A 23,541-nucleotide genomic window follows, 5' to 3' on the forward strand; every position below is an offset into this window, starting at 1 on the left:
ATTTTTGGTTACATGGATGTTTTCTTTCGAAAAGTGTCTGTTCATGTACTTTGCCCACTTTTTAATGGAGTTTTTTTCTTGTTAATTTGTTAAGTTCCTTATAGATGCCGGATATTAAACCTTTGCCAGGTGCATAGTTTGCAACAGTTTTCTCCCATTCTGTAGGTTGTCTGTTCACTCTGTTGATATTTTTCTTTTCTGTGAAGAAGTTCTTTAGTTAATTAAATCCCATTTGCCAATTTTTGCCTTTGTTGCAATTGCTTTTGGTGTCTTTGTCATGAATTCTTGGCCTATTTTCATGTTCTGAATGGTATTGCCTAAGTTGTCTTCCAGGGGTTTTTACAGTTTTGGGTTTTACATGTAAGTGCTCCATTCATCTTAAGTTAATTTTTGTGTATGATGTAAGGAAGGGGTCCAGTTTCAATCTTCTGCAAATGGCTAACCAGTTATCCCAGTAACATTTAGTAATAGGGAATCTTTTCCCCATTGCTTGTGGGGTGTTTTTTGTCGTTGTTTTTTGTATTCTTGAGATGGAGTCTTGCTCTGTTGCCCAGACTGGAGTGCAGTGGCATTCATTGCTTATTTTTATCAGGTTTGTGAAAGATCAGATAGTTGTTTAGTTTTAGGTGTGCATCCTTATTTCTAAGTTCTCTATTCTGTTCCATTTGTGTTTGTGTCTGTTTTTGTTCCAGTACCATGCTGTTTTGGTTATTGTAGCCCTGTAGTATAGTTTGAATTTAGGTAGCAGGATGCCTCCAGCTTTGTTCTTTGTGTTTGGGATTGCCTTGACTATTCAGGCTAATTTTTGGTTCTATATGAATTTTAAAATAGTTTTTTCTAGTTCTGTGAAGCATGCCATTGGTAGTTTAACAGGAACAGCATTGAATCTATAAATTGTTTTGGGCAGTATAGCCATTTTTACAACATTGACTTTTTAAAATCTTAAGCATGGAATTTTTTTTTCCATTTGTTTGTATTATCTAATTTCTTGAGCAGCATTTTATAGTTATCCTTGTAGAGATCTTTCACCTTCCTAGTTAGCTGTATTCCTAGGAATGTTGTCCTTTTCTGTGGCAGTGTGAGTGGGATTGTGTTCTTTATTTGGCTCTCGGCTTGACTGTTGTTGGTATATGGCAATGTTAGTTATTTTCAAACATTGATTTTGTATCCTGAGACTTTACTGAAGTTGTTTGTCAACTTGTTAAGTATAAGATCATGTCATCTGCAATCAGGGGTAGCTTGACTTTCTGACTTTCTATTTGTATGCCCGTTATTTGTTTTATCTTGCCTGATTGCCTGGCCAGCACTTCCAATACTGTGTTGAATAAGAGTGGTGAGAGAAGGCATCCTTGTCTTGTACCAGTTTTCAAGAGGAATGCTTCCAGCTTTTGCCCATTCAGTATGATATTGGCTGTGAGTGTGTCATATATGGCTCTTATTAATTTGAGATATGTTCCTTCAATATCTAGGTTATTGAGAGTGTTAATCATGAAGGATTGTTGAATCTTATTGAAGGCCTTTTGTGCATCTATTGAGGTAATCATGTTGTTTTGGTCTTTAGTTATGTTTATGTAATAGATCACATTTATTGTTTTCCATATGTTGAACTAACCTTGCATCCAGGGAAAAAGCCTACTTGATCATGGTGGATAAGGTTTTTGATGTTCTGCTGGATTCAGTTTGCCAGTATTTTGCTGAGGTTGAGGTTTTTGCATTGATGTTCATGAAAAATATCAGCCTGAAGTTTCCTACTGTTGTTCTGTCTCTGCTGGTTTTAGTATCAGGATGATGCTGGTTTCAGAGAGTGTGTTAGGGAGCAGCCCCTTCTCCCCAATGTTTTGGAAGAGTTTCACCAGGAATGGAACCAGCTGTTCTTTGTACATCTGTTAGAATTCAGCTGTGAATTTTTCTTGTCCTGTGTTGCTTTTTGGTTGGAAAGATATTACTCAATTTCAGAGCTCATTATTTGTTCAGAGTTTGAATTCATTCCTGATTCAGTCAGGGGAGGGTGTATGTGTCCAGGAATTTATCCATTTCCTGTAGCTTTTCCAGTTTATGTGCATAGAGGCATACATAATATTCTCTAATTGTTGGTTGTATTTCTGTGGTGTCAGTGGAAATATCCCCCTTGTCATTTCCTATTGTGTTTATCCGAATCTTCTCTCTTTTTTACTTTGTTAGCCTAGCTCATGGTCTATCTATTTTATCAATGATTTAAAAAAAAACAACTCCTGGATTTGTTGATCTTTTGAATGGTTTTTCATGTCTCAGATTTCTTCAGTTCAGTTCTGATGTTGGTTATTTCTTGTCTTCTGCTAGCTTTGGGATTTGCTCTTGGTTCTCTAGTCATTTTACTTGTGATGTTAACTTGAGATCTTTCTAACTTTTTGATGTTGGCATGTTGTGTTATAAATTTTCATCTTAGCACTGCCTTAGCTGTGTCTTAGAGATTCTGATATGCTGTATCTTTGTTCTCATTAGTTTTCAAGAACTTCTTGACTCTGCCTTAATTTTATTATTTGCCCAAAAGTCATTCAGAAGCAGATTATTAAATTTCCTAGTAATTGTACGCTTTTGAGTGGTTCCTTGGTCTTGATTTTTAGTTTGATTGCGTTGTGGCCCAAAAGATTGTTACAATTTCAATTATTTGGCATTTCCTGAGGAGTGCCTTTCTTCTAATTGTGTGATTGGTTTGTATGTACCATGTAGCTTTGAGAAGCATATGTATTTTTTTGGTTTTGGGTGTATGATTCTGTAGATATCTATGAGCTCTATGTGATCCAGTGCTGAGTTCAAGTCCTGAATATCTTTGTTCATTTTGTCTCAATGATCTCATATTCTCAGGGGGTGTTAAAGCCCCCACTATTACTGTGTGGGAGTCTAAGTCTCTCTGAAGGTCTCTAAGAACTTGCTTTATGAATCTGGGTGCTTCTGTGTTAGGTGCATATATATTTATGATAGTTTCATATTCTTATTGAATTGAAATTTTTACTATTATGTAATGCCCTTCTTTGTCTTTTTTGATCTTTGTTGTTTTAAATTTTGTTTTGTCAGTAACCAAGATTGCAATCCTTGCTTTTTTTCTGTTATTTGCTTGGTAGATTTTCCTCCATCCCTTTGTTTTTAACCTGTGTGCGTTGTTGCACGTGAGATGGGTTTTTTGAAGACAGCATACCAGTGGGTCTTGGTTCTTTATCCATGTCACCATTCTGTGTCTTTTAATTGGGGCATTTAGCCCATTTCCATTTAAGGTTAGTATTGAAATGTATGGTTTTGATCCTGCCATCACGATGGTAGCTGTTTATTTTGCAGACTTGTTTATGTGGTTGCTTTATAGTGTACTGGTCTGTGTATTTTAGTGTGTTTTTTTGTAGTGGCTGGTAACAGTCTCTTCTCTCCATATTAAGTGTTTTTCTCAGGAGCTCTTGTAAGGCAGGTCTGGTGGTAATAAATTCCCTCAGCCTTTGCTTGTCTTAAAAGGATCTTCTTATTTCTGTTTTGCTTATGAATCTTAGTTTAGCTGAATATGAAATTCTGGGTTGGAATTTCTTTACTTTAAGAATGTTAAATATTGATCCCCAGTCTCTTCTGGCTTGTAAGGTTTCTGTTGAGAGGTCCACTTTTAGTCTGACGGGCTTCCCTTTGTAGGTTTCCTGACCTTTCTCTCCAGCTGTCTTTAACATTTTTCCTTTTATTTCAACCTCAGAGAATCTGATGATTACATGTATTAGGGATGATCTTGTTTCTTACTGGGGCTTTCTGCATTTTCTGAATTTGAATGTTGGCCTCTCTAGCTAGGTTGAGAAAGTTCTAGTGGATAATATCCTGAAATACGTTTTCAAAGTTGCTTCCACCCTCTGCATTTCTTTCAGGGATACCAATGAGTCATAGATTCATTCTCTTTATATAATCTTACATTTCTTGGATGTTTTGTTTAATTCTTTTTTTCACTATTCTTGTCTAGCTGTCTTATTTCAGAAAGCCAGTCTTCAAGCTCTGAGATTCTTTTCTCCACGTGGTGTATTCTGCTGTTAATACTTGTGATTGCATTATAAAATTATTGGAATGGGATTTTTAGTTCTATCACATCAGGTACGCTCTTTTCTGTACTGGCTGTTTTGTCTGTCAGCTCCTGCATTGTTTTGTCATGATTTTTAGCTTCCTTGTATTAGGTTTCAACATATGCATGTAGCTCAATGATCTTCATTTCTATCCATATTCTGAATCCTATTTCTGTCATTTCAGCCATCTCAACTTGTTCAGAACCCTTCCTGGAGCAGCAACACAGCCGTTTGGAGGAAAGAAAGCACTCCAGCTTTTGGGGCATTCAGGGTTCTTGCACTGATTCTTTCTCATCTTTCTCGGTTTATCTACCTTCAATCTTTGAGGTTGCTGACTTTCGATGGGCTTTTTTTTTGTTTGTTTTCATTTATTGTATTTGATGGCCCTGAGAATTTGTGGTAAAAAGTGGATCCAGCCAACTGGTTTTGTTTCTGGAAGATTTTAGGGCGCCAACACTCAGCTCCCAAATCTTGGACTTTGTGCTCTATGGGAGAATTGTATTGGACACCAGCTTCATTTTCTGGCTCCTGAAGGTTTGGAATCAGATGGAGAAAGTCATGCATGCAGGCTGAGCTGGAGGTCAGTGTGAGACCTCCCATCCCCTACTTTGGAATCAGATGGAGGAAGGCATGCATGCAGGCTGAGCTCGAGGACAGTGTGAGACCTCCCATCCCCTGCTCTGGAATCAGATGGAGGAAGGCATGCATGCAGGCTGAGCTGGAGGTCAGTGTGAGACCTCCCATCCCCTGCTCTGGAATCAGATGGAGGAAGGCATGCATGCAAGCTGAGATTGAGGTCAGTGTGAGACCTCCCATCCCCTACTCTGGAATCAGATGGAGCAAGGCATGCATGCAGGCCAAGCTGGAGAGATGAGCTGGAGTGGGCAGAATAGTTCTCCCATGACCCTAGACCTTAAGTGCTCCCACATGCTCTCAGGCATGTATCAAACCAAGAAAGCAGGCTAGGAGGGTAACACAGCTACATGTATACAGAGAGCTATGAAATACCTGAGCTGAGCAAGTGATGCACAAGGAGACAGAAACGGTATGACCTTTACACAGTGACCTTGCTCAAATAATTTCAGGCTCTCATTAACCAGGCAAGCTCCACTTTCTCTCAGAGGTAGGTAAACTTGAGGGGTAAAGTGGGAGTTGGGGAAAATGGGAAAGAAAGCCTGGTAGTGTTTCTTCTAACTCTGTTATAAATAAAAAGCAAAACATAAATGCCCTTTCTCAGGGCCCAAATGTTAGGTGAAAAAATGTTTGTCATCTCAGTCATGTGATGTGGACTTTGGCAGAGCAGTACACACATGGTCATTATTCCTTTCCCTCTGCATATTGTGTGCTTTTTCAGTTTTATAATGTACCTGATCCACTTGTCTCATCATACTAGCTGCAAACAAGGCCACTGAATATCACACCAGGTGGCCAGCATGTCTGTGAAGGGCGGAAACTGGGACAGCCAAATAGCTGGTAGAGGCCAGCTAGTAAGTCCCCGATGCCCACTCCATAGAGGACTCTGCTTAAAAGACAAGATAAGCAAGTGTCAAGCTGCCTCACTAGTTATGCTCCCAAATAAAAAAATAAAAGTAACCCCTCCAGGGAATGTGTGTGTACACACAAAAGTGCATACACACAGCCACATGCAAAGGTGAAAGGCTGGGAAGGAACCAAATCCACCTCTGAACACCAGTTACTTGTGGGGAAGGGGCAGGTGAAGCCGCCTGTCAGCATTACTCACCTTTTCAACTTGCATCAACCTTGGCAATTTCTCATAAAAAGGCAATTTTCACTCCTTGGGTGATCACCCAGGTCCTGCAAAACTGAGCCACCAACAACCACCTGCACCACTTCCTATGAGGCCAAATAATGGCTTCCCTCAAAGCTCAGCCCTCCCACCCACCTCCCAGTCCTGTCCCATGCAGGGGGCTACCGGCCTCCTGGGGTGCAGGGGTCCAGGCCAAACCCAAGATGGTTGGTAAAACCAACATGTATCCAAGGGCCTTTCCCCAACCTGGGCCGTGTGCCCACTGCATAGATATGCCTGTGCTTGCTACCCTAGGACAGAGACTCCCTTTTCTTCAGTTGGAATGAGGGATGGGGAGATTTGATGGTGTCCTGTACAGGTTGGATGTTAATCTGATGTGCTCTTGGAGAAGCTTGCCTGAGTTCGGCAGTTTCTCAGCACGTGGTGTGTGCTGCCCCTTCAAGCTTCAGAAGTCCCAGAAGGTAAGTGCTTCTGCAACCCCCATCTACTGGTGAACAGAAGTCAGGTGATCTGCAGCTGACCAAGCAGCTGCTAAGTGGCCAACAGGCTGGATCTGCCTCTCAGTTGCAGAGGCCCTGCCTGGCTGCTGGGGCTGCCCTGAGACTCCTGCCCCCTCCTCTTCCCTCCACAACTTTCCCGGCTTCTAGCCACAGTTGTGCTCCAGGTGGGGAACACCTGTGGGTGCACCAGGGTGCAAATACTCAGACTCCAGCATGCAGAAGGGCCCCTACTCCATGCTGTTTCAATATCCAAGCCCAAGCTTGTCTAGAGCTTCAGCAAATCCAAGCCTCTCTGAATTTCCTGCAAGACCAAACTGAGCCCTACAACCCCACTACACTGGTTAGCTGCCAGTCCCAGCCCCTGCTCCCTCCTGGGCCCCCGTCCGTACAGTTCTGAAGTCCTACAAGAATGTTGAGAACCTAAGCTGACTCTCACCCAAAGAGGTAAACAACCAGGGGCCTCCGGGATAGAGAACATACCCAGACAGGTTCTGCTGCCTGTAGGCTTGATGTCCTTCCCCTACGCCACGCTTGCCAGGCCACGCTTGCCAGGCTAGAAGAGGGGCTCCAGAAACTTGGGAAACTTGGGCCTGTAACTGGCATATGTAAAAGAGACCTGGAAAAGCACCACTCCTGTCCATGAAGCCCCCAGATGGAACCAGGTAATTGGGAAATACATGGGCACCAAGGCTGACCGCCACTCAGACCCACGTGGGAACTGCAGCAGTGACTTGCCCCCTCTGCCACTCTGGCTGTACCACTACAGGAGGGAGGAACATCTAGCCCCATGTGTGAGTGGAGACTCTAGGTGTGGGCAGGTTCCAGTGGTTGCTGCAGCTGAACCTTCCCAAGCAGGTCCATGCAAGGCCATCTCAGATGGGTGCGCACCTGGGTTGGGCAAGGACACCCTCAGAGTGAGAACCAATGAGCAGGGCTGTCACAGAGGCCCCTTTTCCTGCTCCAAGAACAGGTTGGGGGAGTATGGGGGACCTCTCCCCTCTCCCAGCTGCTTCCAGGAGCCACTTCTTTCAAAATGAGGCACTCTCCTGCCTGACCATTCCCATTTGGCTGCAATAGACCATTGTCAACAGAGAACAAAAAGGGGCCTCACCTGTTTACCTGACATGTCAGAGGCAGGTGAGTATGCCCAGGGGACCTGGGGTAGAACCTATACATCGGCCCACCCCCAGGCTATGCTGGCTTCATTTTATCTGTGTGATCGGGGTGGGGTGGGAATTACCAAGAGATCATCACACAGGCCATGGACAAATTCTACAAGACCCAGGTAGAAAACCACTGTCCGCGCATGCTGCCCAGCTCACACACACACATCTCTTATTTGACAACTTCCCCAAAGCAGGCTTTGAAGTCCAGGCTCCCCAAGAAGCCTGGGGAGGAGACTCTGCCAGGCTAAAAGGCCTATCCCCAAAGGTGCCACCCTCACCAGTCTCATCCTGATGATCTTGGATTATTTTTGCCCTGAAGTTTTGGAGTGGGGTACAGGGAGACAGCAGACAGTATGCATTAGCCACTTTTCCAGAGAGCATCAGCTCTCCAGACTGGGGCAGATCAGACCTCCACTCAGGTGTTTTTCTCACTGGTTGCCAGTTGGGGGAAGCAGCATTGTGAGCACCTGCCTGTCTCCCCAGGTCCTGTTCAGAAAGCCCATCTGTGCCTCTGGAGAGACTGCCCTGAGCACATAGGCCCAGCAACCACCATCTATGGCCCCCAGGACCTAATTCCCACCTTCTACATAGGGTTCAGTGCATGTGAGTATATGCTGGGCTTGATTCCTGCCCACTAGTCCCTGCCAGATATCCCACGCCCACCTCAAGAGAATGAGGCCACACAAACACACCCAGGCCGTCATGGTGATGGAGCGGCTGGGGTCCTGCTTGCCCACCTTCATTGCTGGTTCAGAGCCTGACCACATTTCTACACTGGGACGGGACTTTGGGGACATTGCCCACCAGGATCACTGACCACTTTTAGAGTTGCAGAAACAGAGGGCCAGCTGGTTCCCTAGAAGTTTGGTACATGGGATAAGCCAAGGCTTGCCTTCAGGACCAGGTTTTCCACCACGCAGCCGCCCAAGACCCAGGGCATCCCCAAGTTCGTGTGAAGCCTGTCTGCCATGTCCACAGCCCATGCCGACCCCTCCTGGAGTAACTGGAATGCTTGTTCCTGGGCGTGTGATAAACCTAGACAGCTTCAGCCTTGCAGGACAACCATGCACACCTGGCAGCAGTAGCCGGAGGGCCCATAGAAAGAAGTTAGAGGTGAAGCCAGATGCTATGAGAATGCTTTATTAGGCAAAATTGTATACTACGAAAATGCTTTGAAATGCAGCAGGAGGAGGTGAAGACACAAACGAACAAGTGCGTAGTGACACATGGCAGTCAGAACACAGTAAAGAATCCACACTGCTTCCCCCCTTTACCTAGAACAGGAAAGTTCTAGGCCTCCTCCTCTGCCTCAGCCTTGGCATCCTGATGCTGTTGGTACTCAGACACCAGGTCTTTTTTGTTGATCTCGGCCTGGGTAAATTCTATCTCTTCCATCCCCTCCCCCGTATACCAATGGAGGAAGGCCTTGCGCCGGAACAGTGCTGTAAACTGCTCCGAGACACGCTTGAAGAGTTCCTGGATGGCCGTGTTGTTCCCAATGAAGGTGGCTGACCTGTCTAGCCCCCGGGGTGGGATGTCACAGACGGTTGTTTTGACGTTGTGGGGGAGCCAGTCAATGAAGTCCCTACTTTTTTTATTTCGGAGGCAGAACATTTGTTCATCCACCTCCCTCATGGTTATGCGACCCCTGAAAATGGCAGCCGCCCTTAGGTAGTGGCCATGATGGGGGTCACAAGCGGCCATCATATTCCTAGCATCAAACATCTGCTGGGTAAGCTCAGCCATGGTCAAGGCCCGGTACGGCTGGCTGGGCCGGCTGGTCAGTGGGACAAAGCTAGACAGGAAGAAATGCAGCCGGGGAGACGGGACCATGTTCGTGGCCAGCTTCCGCAGGTCAGCATTCAGCTGGCCTGGGAAGCGCAGGCACGTGGTGACCCCACTCATGGTGGCAGACACCAGGTGGTTCAGGTCATCATAGGTAGGTGTGGGCAGTTTTAGGGTCCTGGAACAGATGTTGAATAACGCTTCGTTGTCTATGCAGAAGGTCTCATCTGCATTTCCTATGAGCTGGTTGACCAATAGGGTGGCGTTATACGGTTCCACCACCGTGTTGGACACCTTGGGCGAGGGCAAGACGCTGAATGTGTTTATGATCCTGTCTGGGTACTCCTCCCGGATCTTACAGAGCAGAAGGGTACCCATCCCAGACCCTGTCCCCCACCCAGGGAGTGGGTCAGCTGGAAACCCTGCAGGCAGTCACAGCTCTCAGCCTCCCTTCTGACAACTTCCATCACTGACTCCATCAGCTCCCCGCCTTCTGTGTAGTGCCCCTTGGCCCAGTTGTTTGCGGCCCCACACTGACCTGTAAGAAAGTACAGCCAGTCACTCGATGGCCAGGTATAAGGTCATCAGTGGTCACCATAATGCAAAAAAGGCCAAGTGTCACGTGTGAGGTGAGAGCACCATTCGCCCCGGAGGTGGAGCAAATGAAACCGCCTCCCCCAGAGTTACAGGACAGCAGCTTCCCCTGTTAGAAATTAAGTCAGGAGTCAAACCCGAGACAGGCTAACAGACCTCGCTGTGGGTGGCTCCTGCCCATTTTCACGGAAGGCAGTAGCCACGGGGCCCCAGCTCAGCTCCCTGCAGGGAGTTTACATCAGTAGCTCTTCACCTTGATGAGACACGTGGGCCTTCCTCCCAAAGCCCTTTTAAGAGGCAAATGGAACGACTTGACTCGGAGGATAGGAGGGTGTTCAGGGACCCTGGCTCCACAATTCCCACCGCGATGACCTTGGGGCACTCCTAGATTTTGAGCCACTGAGGAACCTCACCCAAGTCCTCACCCACAACTCACTAAAGATGAAGTTGTCTGGCCTGAAGATCTGCCCCAAGGGCCCAGAGTGCACAGAGTCCATGGTGCCCGGCTCCAGATCCACCAGCACAGCGCGGGGCACGTACCTGCCATCTGAGAGGGGCGGGAGGGCATGAGCGAGGGGAGGGTCGCGTTCCCAGGAGGGCGGTGGGGGAAGGTCCGGGGTCTCACCGCAGGCCTCGTTGTAGTACACGTTGATGCACTCCAGCTGCCCGTGGATGTCCCCTTGATAGGCGCCAGTGGAGTCGATGGCATGTTCATCAGAGATCGTCTCCCAGAACTGCGAGATGGGAGGGACCAGACAGGCCAGGGCTGAGCCACGGGGGCGCCCCACTTCTCTCCCACCCCTACCCTCATCCGCGACCCCATCCCTAGGCCGCCGTGTCCCTGGAGTTCACCCTGGCTGACTCGCCAGCCGCCCAGTCGTCCCACCGTGTCCCTGGCAGGGAGCCCAGGGGCTGCAGTGCAGGGGCCCCGCCCCCGCCACTGCCAGCATCTTCCCTGGCCACCCGCAGGCCCGAGCTGGGCCCTCAGAGACCCGACTGCTAACCTTGACGCCGATCCGGTTCCCGCACTGTCCGGCCTGCATGAACACGATCTCCGTCATGGCTAAGGCGGGATCAGGGCAGCAGGAGAAACGCGAGGAGGAGGAGCAAACACGCAGTGACCCAGCCTGCCCTCCGCCGACGCTGAAATAGCCCCTCGCCAACCTCCCTCAGCCTCGGATTGGGCTCCCAGAATAAGCAACAGTTTTACTTCCACACAGGTGTATCCACCTGTGAATCCCTTGGCGTTGAACCTCTGTTGGAGAGCTCAGGTGTCCTTGCTGTGGTCCTTTCCACATTGAGGAAAGATGGTCAGCTGGAGAACTTCCTCCCACGTCTTTACTAAGACTAAATCCCTAGCTGAACTGAAACTGAATTTTCCTCCCATGTGGAAGGGGAGGACTCTAGTTTCTATACTCACAGAGTGCCTTGCACCTGCCCTAGATTGATGACATATTTTTGTAATTGGTAAGTGTTTTCCTCTATTAGGAGATCTGTGGTTAGGAAAGGCCTTCCGTATTTTAACTCGACAGGACTTCATTATAGGTTTTACTTTGGAGCAGTTCAAACCCTCAGTAAGCTATGGGTGTTAGAGACAGTCAGGCCTCTGATTTAGCTAGAGTCTTCTTTAGAGTAGGACTAGCCCTTTCACCTTTCCAGAGGACCTCGGTCTCCATGCAGAGTGAAGGTAATATTGGATTCTTCAAGCTGAGGATAGGTGTTGGGATATGCCTGCTGTGAAAGATGGGCCATTGTCACTTTGCAGGTTTTTAGATGACCCAAAATCAGGAGTTATTTCTTCTGGTAAACATTTTTCAGGTGGGGTGGGGAATGCCTCGATCTAACCAGTGAAGGTATCAGTTAGCATTAGCAAATATTTGAATCTCCTGCAGAAAGCCATCTGAGTAAATTAGAGTTGCCAGTTCTCACCTGGATGTTGGACAGGTTTAACTGGAGAAGGGGAAAATTGCTGACTGTTTGGGTCATGTCAGGCACAGAGCATGCAGGTGTCAGCTGATTGATTCTGTGTGGATTGTTTTCCTTGGAGTGGGGGTCTTGTCTTGGTGTCCCTTCATGGTGTTGCTGAAAGATGTTGCTAGAAAAGAGGGTCCTAAATCAGACCACAAAGTATGATTCTTAGATCTTGTGCAGGAAGAAATTTGAGGTGAATCTGCACAATGAAAGAAACAAGTTTATTAGAAATGACTTCATTACAGGGTTGGACATCCTCAGAAAACATGTACTGTCTTTTGTTAGTGTCTCTACTTGTAAGTAACTATAAAGAGAAAGAGTTATAATTAAACTTGGAAGGTGCAGATGTACTCACTAAAGTCAGGGGCTATTTGTTTTAACAATGACCATTAACCCATTGACCTAAACTAGCTCGTTAATATTAATCCTTACAAAAAAATGCTGCACTCCTAGGACATTTATACACTTTTCGGATCTGGTAGAAGGTGTCTTATATGGCCACAAATATTCTGCAATTGTAATTTGTGGCCAGCTAAAAAATGTGGCTATTTTCAGACCATAAATATTAACCTTCTAGATGCCTTGTGAGTACCTATGTATTTATTTATTATTATTTTGAGACAGAGTCTTGCTCTGTTGCCCAGTCTGGAGTGCAGTGCACCACCTTGGCTCATTGAAACCTCCACCTTCTGTGTTCAAGCAATTTTCCTGCCTCAGCTTCCCAGGTAGCTGCAATTACAGGCATAAATCACCACACCCAGCTAATTTTTGTGTCTTTAGTAGAGATGGGGTTTCACTCTGTTTGCCGGGCTGGTCTCAAACCCCAGACAACAAGAGATCTGCCCACCTTGGCTTCCCAAATTGCTGGGATTACAGGCATGAGCCACCACTCCCAGCCACAATGAGGTTTTTAAATAATTCAAACTGATTTCCTGCTATTGAGCTGGGAGCTGAGCAAATTCAACAGATCGTGGGCCTAAAGTAGGAGAAGACTAAGGACAAACTGTAGAACACATGTGATTAAATTAATTACAATTGAAACCAAATCAAATTTAATGAGGCTGTACCTCTTTGTTTCAAGATGTTCCCCCCCCCATTTTGAAATGTGGTGTTATTCAGTGGAAAAGAAAAATAGTGTTTATCTCCAGAGCAAAGAACAGGGTTCCCTGCAGGGATTGATTGATGGAGAGTTATGGCTCAGGATTAAAAATCCTTTTTTCTGCTAATAAACTAAAAATTATTTTCTAAGCTCCTATTGACTAAATGGACCCCTCTTCTTGGATAAGGACATTCCGAAGTTCACCTGAAAAGCTAGTTCAAGCCATGGGTCACACATTCCTCATTATACCCTCCTCCCTTTGGTTTTAATTTTAATTTCAGTTTTTAATTTATTTTTGTGAGTACATAGTTGGTGTATATATTTATGGGGGTACATGACCTACTTTGATACAGGCATGCAGTAATACATAATAAAAAATGGGGTATCCATCCCCTCAAGCATTTATAGCTTGTGTTATAAACAATCCAATTATACTCTTTTAGGTTTTTTTGTTTGTTTGTTTGTTTGTTTGTTTTGAGACAGAGTCTCGCTCTGTCACCCAGGCTGGAGTGCAGTGGCTGGATCTCAGCTCACTGCAAGCTCTGCCTCCTGGGTTTACGCCATTCTCCTGCCTCAGCCTTCCGAGTAGCTGGGACTACAGGCACTTGCCACCTTGCCTGACTAGTTTTTTGTACTTTTTAGTAGAGACAGGGTTTCACCGGGTTAGTCAGGATGGTCTCAATCTCCTGACGTTGTGATCTGCTCATCTCGGCCTCCCAAAGTGCTGGGATTACAGGCTTGAGCCACCGTGCCCGGCCTCTTTTAGGTTTTTAAAATGTAAGTTAAAATATTTTTTACTATAATCACTCTGTTGTGCTATCAAATAATGTCTTATTCATTCTTTCTGACCATTTTATTTTACCCATTTAGCATCCCCACTATCCCCCTGTTCCCTCACTGCCCTTTCCAGCCTCTGGTAACCATCCTTATACTCTCTATCTCTATGACACCAATTGTTTTGAATTTTAGCACCCACGAATAAGTGAGAACTTGTGAATTTGTCTTTCTGTGCCTGACTTATTTCACTTAACATAAAGACTTTCAGTTCCATTTATGTTATTGCAAGTGGCAGACTCTCATTCTTTCTTATAGCTGAATAGTACTCCATTGTGTGTATGTACCACATTTTCTCTATCAACAGTCATCTGTTGACAGACATTTAGGTTCCTTCCAAATCTTGGCTATTATAAACCCTGCTGTAGCAAGTATGAGAGTGCCAATATGTCTTTGATTTACAGTATGTCTTTGAATTTATTTCTCTTAGGCATATACTGAACAGTGGGATTGCTGGACCATACAGTGGCTCTATTTTTAGTTAAATCAGGAACCTCCAAACTGTCCTTAATTGTGCTCCCAACAACAGCGTACAAGGATTCCCTTCACTCCAAATACTCACCAGCATTTGTTTTTGACTGACTTCTGGATAAAAGCCACCTTAACTGGGGTGAAATGATATCTCATTTTGGGTTTGATTTGCATTTCTATAATGATCAGTGATGTGGAGCACCTTTTCATTTGCCTATTTGACATTTGTATGTCTTCTTTTCATAAATGTCTATTTAAATTTTTTGTCCACTCTTTAATTGGATTATTACATTTTTTCTACAGAATTTTTTGAACTCAATATGTTGTAGTATATTAGTCTGTTTCTGCACTGCTATAAAAATTACCTGAGACTGGGTTATCTATTTACTGAGATGAAGTCTTGATCTGTTGCCCAGGCTGAAGTGCAATGGGGCAATCTCGGCTCACTGCAACCTCCGCCTCCTGGTTCAAGCAATTCTCTGCCTCAGCCTCCTGAGTAGCTGGGATTACAGGCACCTGCCACCATGCCTGGCTAATTTTTGTATTTTTAGTAGAGATGGGGTTTGCCATCTTGGTCAGGCTGGTCTTGAACTGCTGACCTTGTGATCCACCCACCTTGGCTTCCCAAAGTGGTGAGATTACAGGCATAAGTCACTGCACCTGGCAAGACTGGGTAATTTATAAAGGAAATGGATTTAATTGACTCACAGTTCCACATGGCTGGGGAGGCCTCAGGAAACTTACAATCATGGCAGATGGGGAAGCAGGCACCTGTTCCATGACAGCAGGTGAGAGAGCATGTATGTGAAGCAAAGGGAGAAGAGCCCCTTATAAAATAATCTGATTTCATGAGAACTCACTCACTATGAGAAGAAAACAGCATGCGGGAAACCACCCCCATGATCCAATCACCTTCTACCAGGTCTCTCCCTCAAAACCTGGGGATTACAATTCAATATGAGATTTGGGTGAGGACACAAAGCTTAACCATATCATGTAGCTATTAATTGCTTTTCAAATGGATAATTTACAAATATTTTCTCCCATTCTGTGAATTTTCTCTTCACTTTGTTTATTGTTCCCTTCACTTTAAAAAGCTTTCTGACTTGCTGTAATCCCATTTGTCCATGTTTTTTTTTTTGGTTGTCTGTGCTTCTAGGGCATTATTTAAGAAATTTTTGCCCAAACCAATGCCCTAAAGAGTTTCCCCAATGTTTTCTTGTAAAAGTTTGATCGTTTGAGGTGTTAGGTTTAAGTCTTTAATTCATTTTAATTTGATTTTTGTATGTGGCAAGAAATAGGGTTCTAGTCTTATTCTTCTGCGTATGGCTTGCCAGTTTTCCCAGCCCATTTATTATAAAAACTGTCTTATTTTTTATTGTATGTTCTTGGCACTTTTGTTGAAAATAAGTTTAGTTTAGCTGTATGAGTTTGTTTCTAAGGTCTATATTTTGTTCCATTTGTCATTATGTCTGTTTTTATGCTAGTGTCATGCTGTTTTAATTAGTGTAACTTAGTAGTATAATTTAAAACCAGGTAATGGAATTCCTCCAGTTTTGTTTTATATACTCAGCATAGCTTTGACTATTAGGGTGTTTCGTTCCATCTAAATTTTTTTTTCTATTTCTGTGAGGAATGTCTTTTTTTTTTTTTTTTTTCTTTTTTGATAGAGTCTCATTCTGTCACCTAGACTGGAATACAGTTATGTGATCTTGGCTCACTACAACATCCACCTCCTGGGTTCAAGCAATTCTCTGCCTCAGCCTCCTGAGTAGCTGGGATTACAGGCACCCGCCACCAAGCCTGGCTAATTTTTTTGTATTTTTAGTAGAGATCAGGTTTCACCAAGTTGGCCAGGCTGGTCTTGAACCCTTGACCTCATGATCCACCGACCTCGGCCTCCCAAAGTTTTAGGATTACCGGCATGAGCCACCGCCCCTGGCCTGTTATATTGATAGAGATGGCATGAAATGTATAGATTGCTTTGGATTTTAAAAAATACTGATTCTTCCAATCTGTGAACATAAAAACATCTTTCCAATTTTTGGGTCCTCTTTCATTTCTTTTATCAGTGTTTTACAGTTTTAATTGTTGAGAACTTTTATTTCCTTGGTAAATTTCCACACATTTTGTTTTATTTGTGGCTACTGCAAATAGTATTATATTTTTGAATTCTTTTTCAATTTGTTGACTGTTGGTATATAGAAATCCTACTGATTTATGTGTGTTGATTTTGTATTCTGCAAATTTACTCAAGTTATTACTTCTGATAGTTTTTTGGTGGATATATTAGGCCATCCTCACATTGCTATAAAAATAATTGGTGACTGGTTAATTTATAAAGGAAATTGGTTTAACTGGCTCATGGTTCTACAGGCTGTACAGAAAGCATAGCACTGGCGATTGCTTCTGGTGAAGCCTCTGACAACTGACAATCAAGGTGGAAAATAAATCCGGTGCTTGCACATCCCATGGTAAGTGTGAGGGCAGGGGGGGCAGTGCTACACACTTGTCAATACCCAGCTCTCATGAAAACTTACTATTGTGAGAATGACAACAAAGGAGATGATGCCAAACTGTTCATGGAAATCCTGCCCTTATGATTCAATCACCTCCCCACTAGGCCCACTTCCAACATTGAGGATTACATTTCAATATAAGATTTTAGTGGGAACACATACCCAAACCATATCATTTTGCCCCTAGTCATTCCAAATCTCATATCCTTCTCATATTTCAAAATAAAATCATGACAACCCAATAATCCCCAAAATCTTAACTCATTTCAGCCTTAACTCAAAAGTCAAAAGTCTTACCTAAAACAAAGCTAGTTTCTTCCTCCTATAAGCCTGTAAAATAAAAAACAAATTAGGTACTTCCAAGATACAAATGGGGAAGAGACATTGAGTAAATACTCCTATTCTCAAAGGAAGAAATCGGCCAAAAGAAAGGGGCCACAGGACCCATGAAAGTCTGAAACCCAGAAGGGCAGTTATTGAATTATAAGGCTCCAAAATAATTATTTTTGACTCTGTGTCCCATTTCCAGCACACACTAATGACTTGGGAATTTCAACCTTGTGACTTTGCATGGTTCAGTCCCCATAGCTGCTCTCATGGGCTGACATTGTGTGCCTCTGGCTGGTATTGTGTGCCTCTGGCTTTTCCAGGTGCAAGGTGCAAGCTGTAGCTATATCTACAATTCTGGGCTCTGGAGGACAGTGATCCTCTCCTCACAGATCTACTAGGCCATACCCCAGTGGGGAGCCTGCATCGGGACTGTCACCCCACATTTCTTTTCTCCATTGTTTTAGTAGAGGTTCTCCATGAGGGCTCCACCCCTACAGCATGTTTCTGCCTGCACACCATGGCTTTTTCATACATCCTTTGAAATAAAGGTGGAGGCTCCCAAGTCTCAACTCTTGCCTTTTGTATTCTCCCAGGCCTAACACCACATGGAAGCTACCAAGGCTTATGGCTTGCACCCTCCGAAGCAGTGACTGGAGTTGTCCTGGGTCAATTTGACCTACACCTGAAGCTGAAGCAGTGGCCAGGATGCAGGGAGCCATGTTCCAAGTTTACCCAAGACAGCAGGTCCTGGGCCTGATCGCAGAAACTATTCTCTTCTTTTAGGCCTCAGGGCTGTGATGGGGGCCTGCCTTTTACATTTCTAAAATGCCTTCAATTCCTCTTTCCCATTGTCTTGGCTATCAACACTTGCTTTTTTAAGGTTATACAAATATCTCTAACAAGTGGTTGCTCCACAGCCTGCTTGAGTTCCTCTTTTATAAAAGCTTTTTATTTTTCAGCCACATGACTAGGCTGCAAAGTTTTCAAGCTTTTACACTATGCTTCCCTTGTAAGCATAAGTTACAACTTTTTTTTTTTTTTTTTTTTTTTTTTTTTTTTTTTTTTTTTTTTTTTTTTTGCTAGAACATGTGAGCATAGGTTGTTAGAAGCAGCCAGGCCACATCTCAAAGGATTTGCTGCTTAGACATTTTTCCAACAGAAACCCTAAATCACCAATTTCAAATTCAAACTTTTATATATCCCTAGGGCATGACAGAAATTCAGCCAACCACTTTGCTTTGCTAAAACAACATGTATGACCTTTGCTTCATTCCTAATAAGTTTCTAATTTTCATCTGAGACCTCCTCAGCTCAGCCTTCTCTGTCCAGATCACTATCAGCATTTTGGTCACAGCCATTCAACCAGTCTCTAAGAAAATCTCAACTTTCCCTCATTTTTCTATCTTCTTCTGAGTCCTACAGACTCTTCCAACCTCTGCCTGTTTAATCAGTTACAAATCTGATGCCTCATTTTCAGGTATTCTTATAACAATTTTCCACTCCTTGGTGCCAATTTTCTGTATTAAGCTATTTTTGCATAACTGTAAATACCTGAGACTGGGTAATTTATTTTTTTAAAAGGAGGTTTAAGTGGCTCATGATTCTACAGGCTGTAGAGAAGACATAGCACTTGCATGCACTTCTGTGGAGGCCTCTGGAAGTGTACAGTAATGGCAGAAGTTGAAGCAGAATCTTGCACATCACAGGACAAAAAGCAGGAGCAAAAAACAGAGGGGCAAGTTGTTACACACTTTTAAATAACCAGATCTTATGGGAACTCACTCACTTTCATGAGGATAGTACCAAATGGGATGGTGCTGAGCCATTTATGAGTAATCCACCCCAATAGTTAAATCACCTTTCACCAGACCCACCTCCAACATTGAGAATTACATTTAAATATGAAATTTGGGAGGGGACACACATTTAAACCCTATCAGAGGAGTCTTTATGCTTTTTCAAATGTAAGATTATATATTGGCAAAAAAAGATAATTTCACTACTTTTCCAATTGAGATGGCTTTTATTGCTTTCTCTTGTCCGATTGCTCCAGATAGGACTTTCAGAATTATTTTGAATAACAGTGGTAAAAGTGGACATTCTCATCATCTTCCAGATTTTAGAGGAAAGGCTTTTAGTTTTTCCTCGCTTAGTATGATACTAGCTGTGGGTCTGTCATATAAGACTTTTATTATGTTGAGGCATGTTTATTCCATACCCAGTTTTCAAAGGGTTTTTGTTACTAAAGATATTAAATTTTATCAAATAATTTTTTAGCATAATTGAAATGATTATATGGATTTTATTCTTTTTTTTTTTTTTTTTTTTTTTTTTGGAGATGAAGTCTCCCTCTGTCACCCAGGCTGGAGTGCAATGGCATGATCTCAACTCACTGCAACGTCTGCCTCCCGGGTTCAAGTGATTCTACTGCTTCAACCTCCTGAGTAGCTGGGATTACAGGCAGCCACCACCATGCCTGGTTAATTTTTGTATTTTTAGTAGAGACAGGGTTTCGCCATGTTGGGCAGACTAGTTTCGAACGCCTGACCTCAGGTGATACACCCACCTCGGCTTCTCAAAGTGCTGGGATTACAGGCATGAGTCACTGTGCCCGGCCCCTTCATTCTGTTTATGTGACGTGTCACATTGATTGATTTGTATGTTGAACCATCCTTGCATTCCTGGGATAAATCCCACTTGGTCATTATGAATTACCTATTTATGTATTGTTTAATTAAGTTTGCTAGGTTTTTTGCAAATTTTTGCACCAATATTCTCAGATATGGGGCTGTAGTTTGCTTTTTTAATGTGTCTTTGTCTGGTTTTGATATCAGGGTAATTCTAGCCTCAAAGAATGAGTTTGGAAATGTCCTTTCCTTCCCTGTTTTTCAGTCTGGTCCTACAGACTTTTTTTTTATTAAGGCTTTAATTTTGTTAATTGTTATTCATCTGTTCAGGTTTTAGATTTTTTCCTAGTTCAATTTTGGTAAGTTCTGTGTGTCTAAGAATTAATTTCCTCTAGGTTTTCTAATTTGTTGGCATACAATTGCTGATTGTAGCCACTAATGATCCTTTGATTTTCTGAAACATTACTTGTAATGTCTCCTTTTTCACCTCTGATTTTGCTAATTTGTATCTTCTCTGTTTTTCAGTTAGCCTGTTTAAATATTTGTCAATTGTTTTGCTTTTCAAAAAAATCAACTTTTTGTTTCATTAATCTTTTGCGTTGTTGTCGTCATTTTAACTTTATTTACTTCCTCTCTAATCTTTATTACTTCTTTTCTTCTAATTTTGGGTTTGGTTTGGCCTTTCTATTCTAATTAATTAAGATGTATTGTTAGGTTATTTATTTGAAGCTTTTCTGTTTTTTATGTGGGCACTTACAGTTATAAATTTTCCTTTTATAATAGTACCTCTTTTACTATATTCCATAGGTTTTGCTATGCTATGTTTCCATTATCATTTGTTTCAAGAAATTTTTCTATTTTCTTCTTTTTTATCCACCTACTAATCATTCAGGAGCATATTGTTTAATGTTCATGTGTTTGTATAGTTTCTGAAATTCCTTTTTTAATTGATTTCTAGTTTTATTCCCTGTAGTCGGAGAAAATACTTGATATTACTTCAAATTTTTGGAATGTTTTTAGACTTGTTACTTAACATTTGGTTTATCCTTGAGAATAACCTGTGTGCTGAGGAGAGGAATGTGTATTCTGCAGCTGTTACATGACATTTTCTGTAAATATCTATTAGGTTCATTTGTTATATAGTGCAGATTAAGTCTGATGTTTCTTTGTTGATTTTCTGTCTGGAAGGTCTATCCAATGACTAAAGTAGGGTGTTGAGGTGTCCAGCCATTATTGTACTGAGGTCTCTGTCTTTCGCTCTTACAATATTTGCTTCATTTATTTAGGTGCTTTAGTATTGGGTCCATATATATTTTTAATTATTATATTCTCTTGATGAATTGATCTCTTTACTATTATATAATGACCTTTTTAATCTCTTCCTACAGTCTTTTGTTGAAATCTATTTTTGTCTGGAAATATAGCTATTTCTGCTCTTTTTTGGTTTCTTTTTTTTTTTTTTTTTTTTTGTGAGGCGGAGTCTGGCTCTGTCGCCCAGGCTGGAGTGCAGTGGCCGGATCTCAGCTCACTGCAAGCTCCACCTCCCGGGTTTACACCATTCTCCTGCCTCAGCCTCCCAAGTAGCTGGGAATACAGGTGCCCACCACCTCGCCCGGCTAGTTTTTTGTATTTTTTAGTAGAGACAGGGTTTCACCGTGTTAGCCAGGATGGTCTCAATCTCCTGACCTCGTGATCCACCCGTCTCGGCCTCCCAAAGTGCTGGGATTACAGGCTTGAGCCACCACGCCCGGCCTCTTTTTTTGGTTTCTATTGGCATGGAGTAACTTTTTCCATCCTTTTATTTTCAGTCTAAATGTATCTTTACAGGTAAAGTATTTTATTTGTAGGTCACAGATTATTGTCCTGCTTCTCTATCCATTCATCCACTATTTTTCTTTTGACTGGAGTATTTAGTTCATTTACATTCAAAGTTATTATTGATAAGCTTTTTTTTTATACTTTAAGTTCTAGGGTACATGTGCACAATGTGCATATGTATGTATATATGTGTATACATGTGCCATGTTGTTACATATGTATACATGTGCCATGTTGGTGTGCTGCACCCATTAACTCATCATTTACATTAGGTATATCTCCTAATGCTATCCCTCCCTCCTCCCCTCTCCCCACAATAGGCCCCGGTGTGTGATGTTCCCCTTCCTGTGTCCAAGTCTCATACTCCTGCCATTTTGTTATTTGTTTTCTGATTGATTTTTGTCCTCTCTTCCTTCTTTCCTTTCTTTCTGTCTTCCTTTTAGTGAAGGTGATTTCTCTTGTATTATAATCTAATTTCTTGTTTCCTTCCGCTGTCTGCAGGTAGAGGAGCCTTCTCCATGACTGCCAACACCACCGGCCCATGGTTCTGCCAAATCATCATCAATTTCTCACTTAAAGCCCAAGGACTCTTTGGTTAGCTTGTGATAAATTCTGCAATGCCTGGGACTCGACCTTTGGCCCAGGGTGAGTGCAGAAATGCTGACCAAGCCCCCAGGCCTGGACTCAGGGACTCTAAGAATCTGCTTGGTACTGTACCCCACTATAGCTGAGCTGGTATATCAGGTGCAGCACAGAGTTCCCTTTACTTTCCTCATTGCTTTTCTCGAACAGAAGAAGTCTTTCACTGTAGCTACCACAGCTGGAAATGTGCTGGGTCACACCTGAAGTTGGCAGTTCTCAGAGTCCAGTGCCCACAGTGTATTGCCTGGGTATCACTATTTTTATTCTGGGTACAGGGGTTCTTTAATTAGCAGGTGAGGAATTCTGCCAGGTCTTTACTGACATCGCAGCACTGACTTTAATGTTAAGTCCCCCAGTCACTGTGCTCTCCCTCTTCCACATTCACAGGTTTCTCTGTGTTGTGTGGCTGCTGCTGGGTGGGGGGTGGGGGAGTGATGTTGTGAGCACTCCCTTAGCTGCTCTGGCTGCTGTCTCAGGAGGCCACATTCTCCCCACCCTCCACATTCCACTGGCTCTGAACCCAGCTCGGAGTATGACTTGCCTAATAATTGAAGTCCTCGTGACCTAGACTGCCCCTTCAGTTCTCTTAAGGTCCAAAAGCACATCAACTCATGACGGCAAGGCTTGTAAAGACTCAAGCTCCCAACACTGAGATGGAAGATTTTCCTCCTACTAGGGCCAGTCCAAGTGCTCCCTCTTTCGGCAGATGTCAGCTGAGTATAGTCTGGTTCTGCTTTTCACTGTGACAGGGTAGTACTGAGTTTATTGCAAAGCCTCACAACCTGTGCTCTCCCTCTCCCAAACATACAGTCTCTGCACCATGTGGCCACTACTGGTGGTTGAAAAGGAGGTGGCATCCATGCTTCTAGACTGTCATTTGTTTGTCTTCTCCAATGTCTCCTTCAGTGACATGAAGTTAATGCCAGGTACCGTGATTGTTCACCCAATTTTTGGTCCCTTTGACCACTGTTTCTTGAATGTAGTGAATTGTGAGAATTTGGTGTTTTTGTGTGGGGGACGAGGATGTAGGCTTCTATTCTGCCCCTTACTCTGTCTCTACCTTAAATTTTTTAGATTCAAGGAGTATGTTTTTAGGTTTTTTACGTGGATATATTGCGTGTTGCTGAGTTATGTGGAATATCGTTGATCCCATCACCAAGGAAGTGAGCGTATATTTTGGGATATAATTGATCCCATCACCAAGGAAGTGAGCATAGCACCCATAGTTTCTCACCCCCTGCCCTCCTCCTTCCTTCCTTCATCTAGTAGTTCTCAGTGTCTATTGCTGACATCTTTATATTCATGAGTACCCCATGTTCAGATCCCACTTACAGGCAAGAACACGTGGTATTTGGT

At 43.3% G+C, this 23,541-nt stretch overlaps 1 pseudogene; it reads right to left on the reverse strand.

The window, feature by feature from the left end:
* Nucleotides 1-8,834: 8,834 nt before the first annotated feature.
* On the reverse strand, nucleotides 8,835-10,935 carry LOC104660127 (annotated as a pseudogene).
* Nucleotides 10,936-23,541: the final 12,606 nt, after the last annotated feature.

This window comes from Rhinopithecus roxellana, chromosome 13 (assembly GCF_007565055.1).
Source record: "Rhinopithecus roxellana isolate Shanxi Qingling chromosome 13, ASM756505v1, whole genome shotgun sequence".
Classification (NCBI taxonomy): domain Eukaryota; kingdom Metazoa; phylum Chordata; class Mammalia; order Primates; family Cercopithecidae; genus Rhinopithecus; species Rhinopithecus roxellana.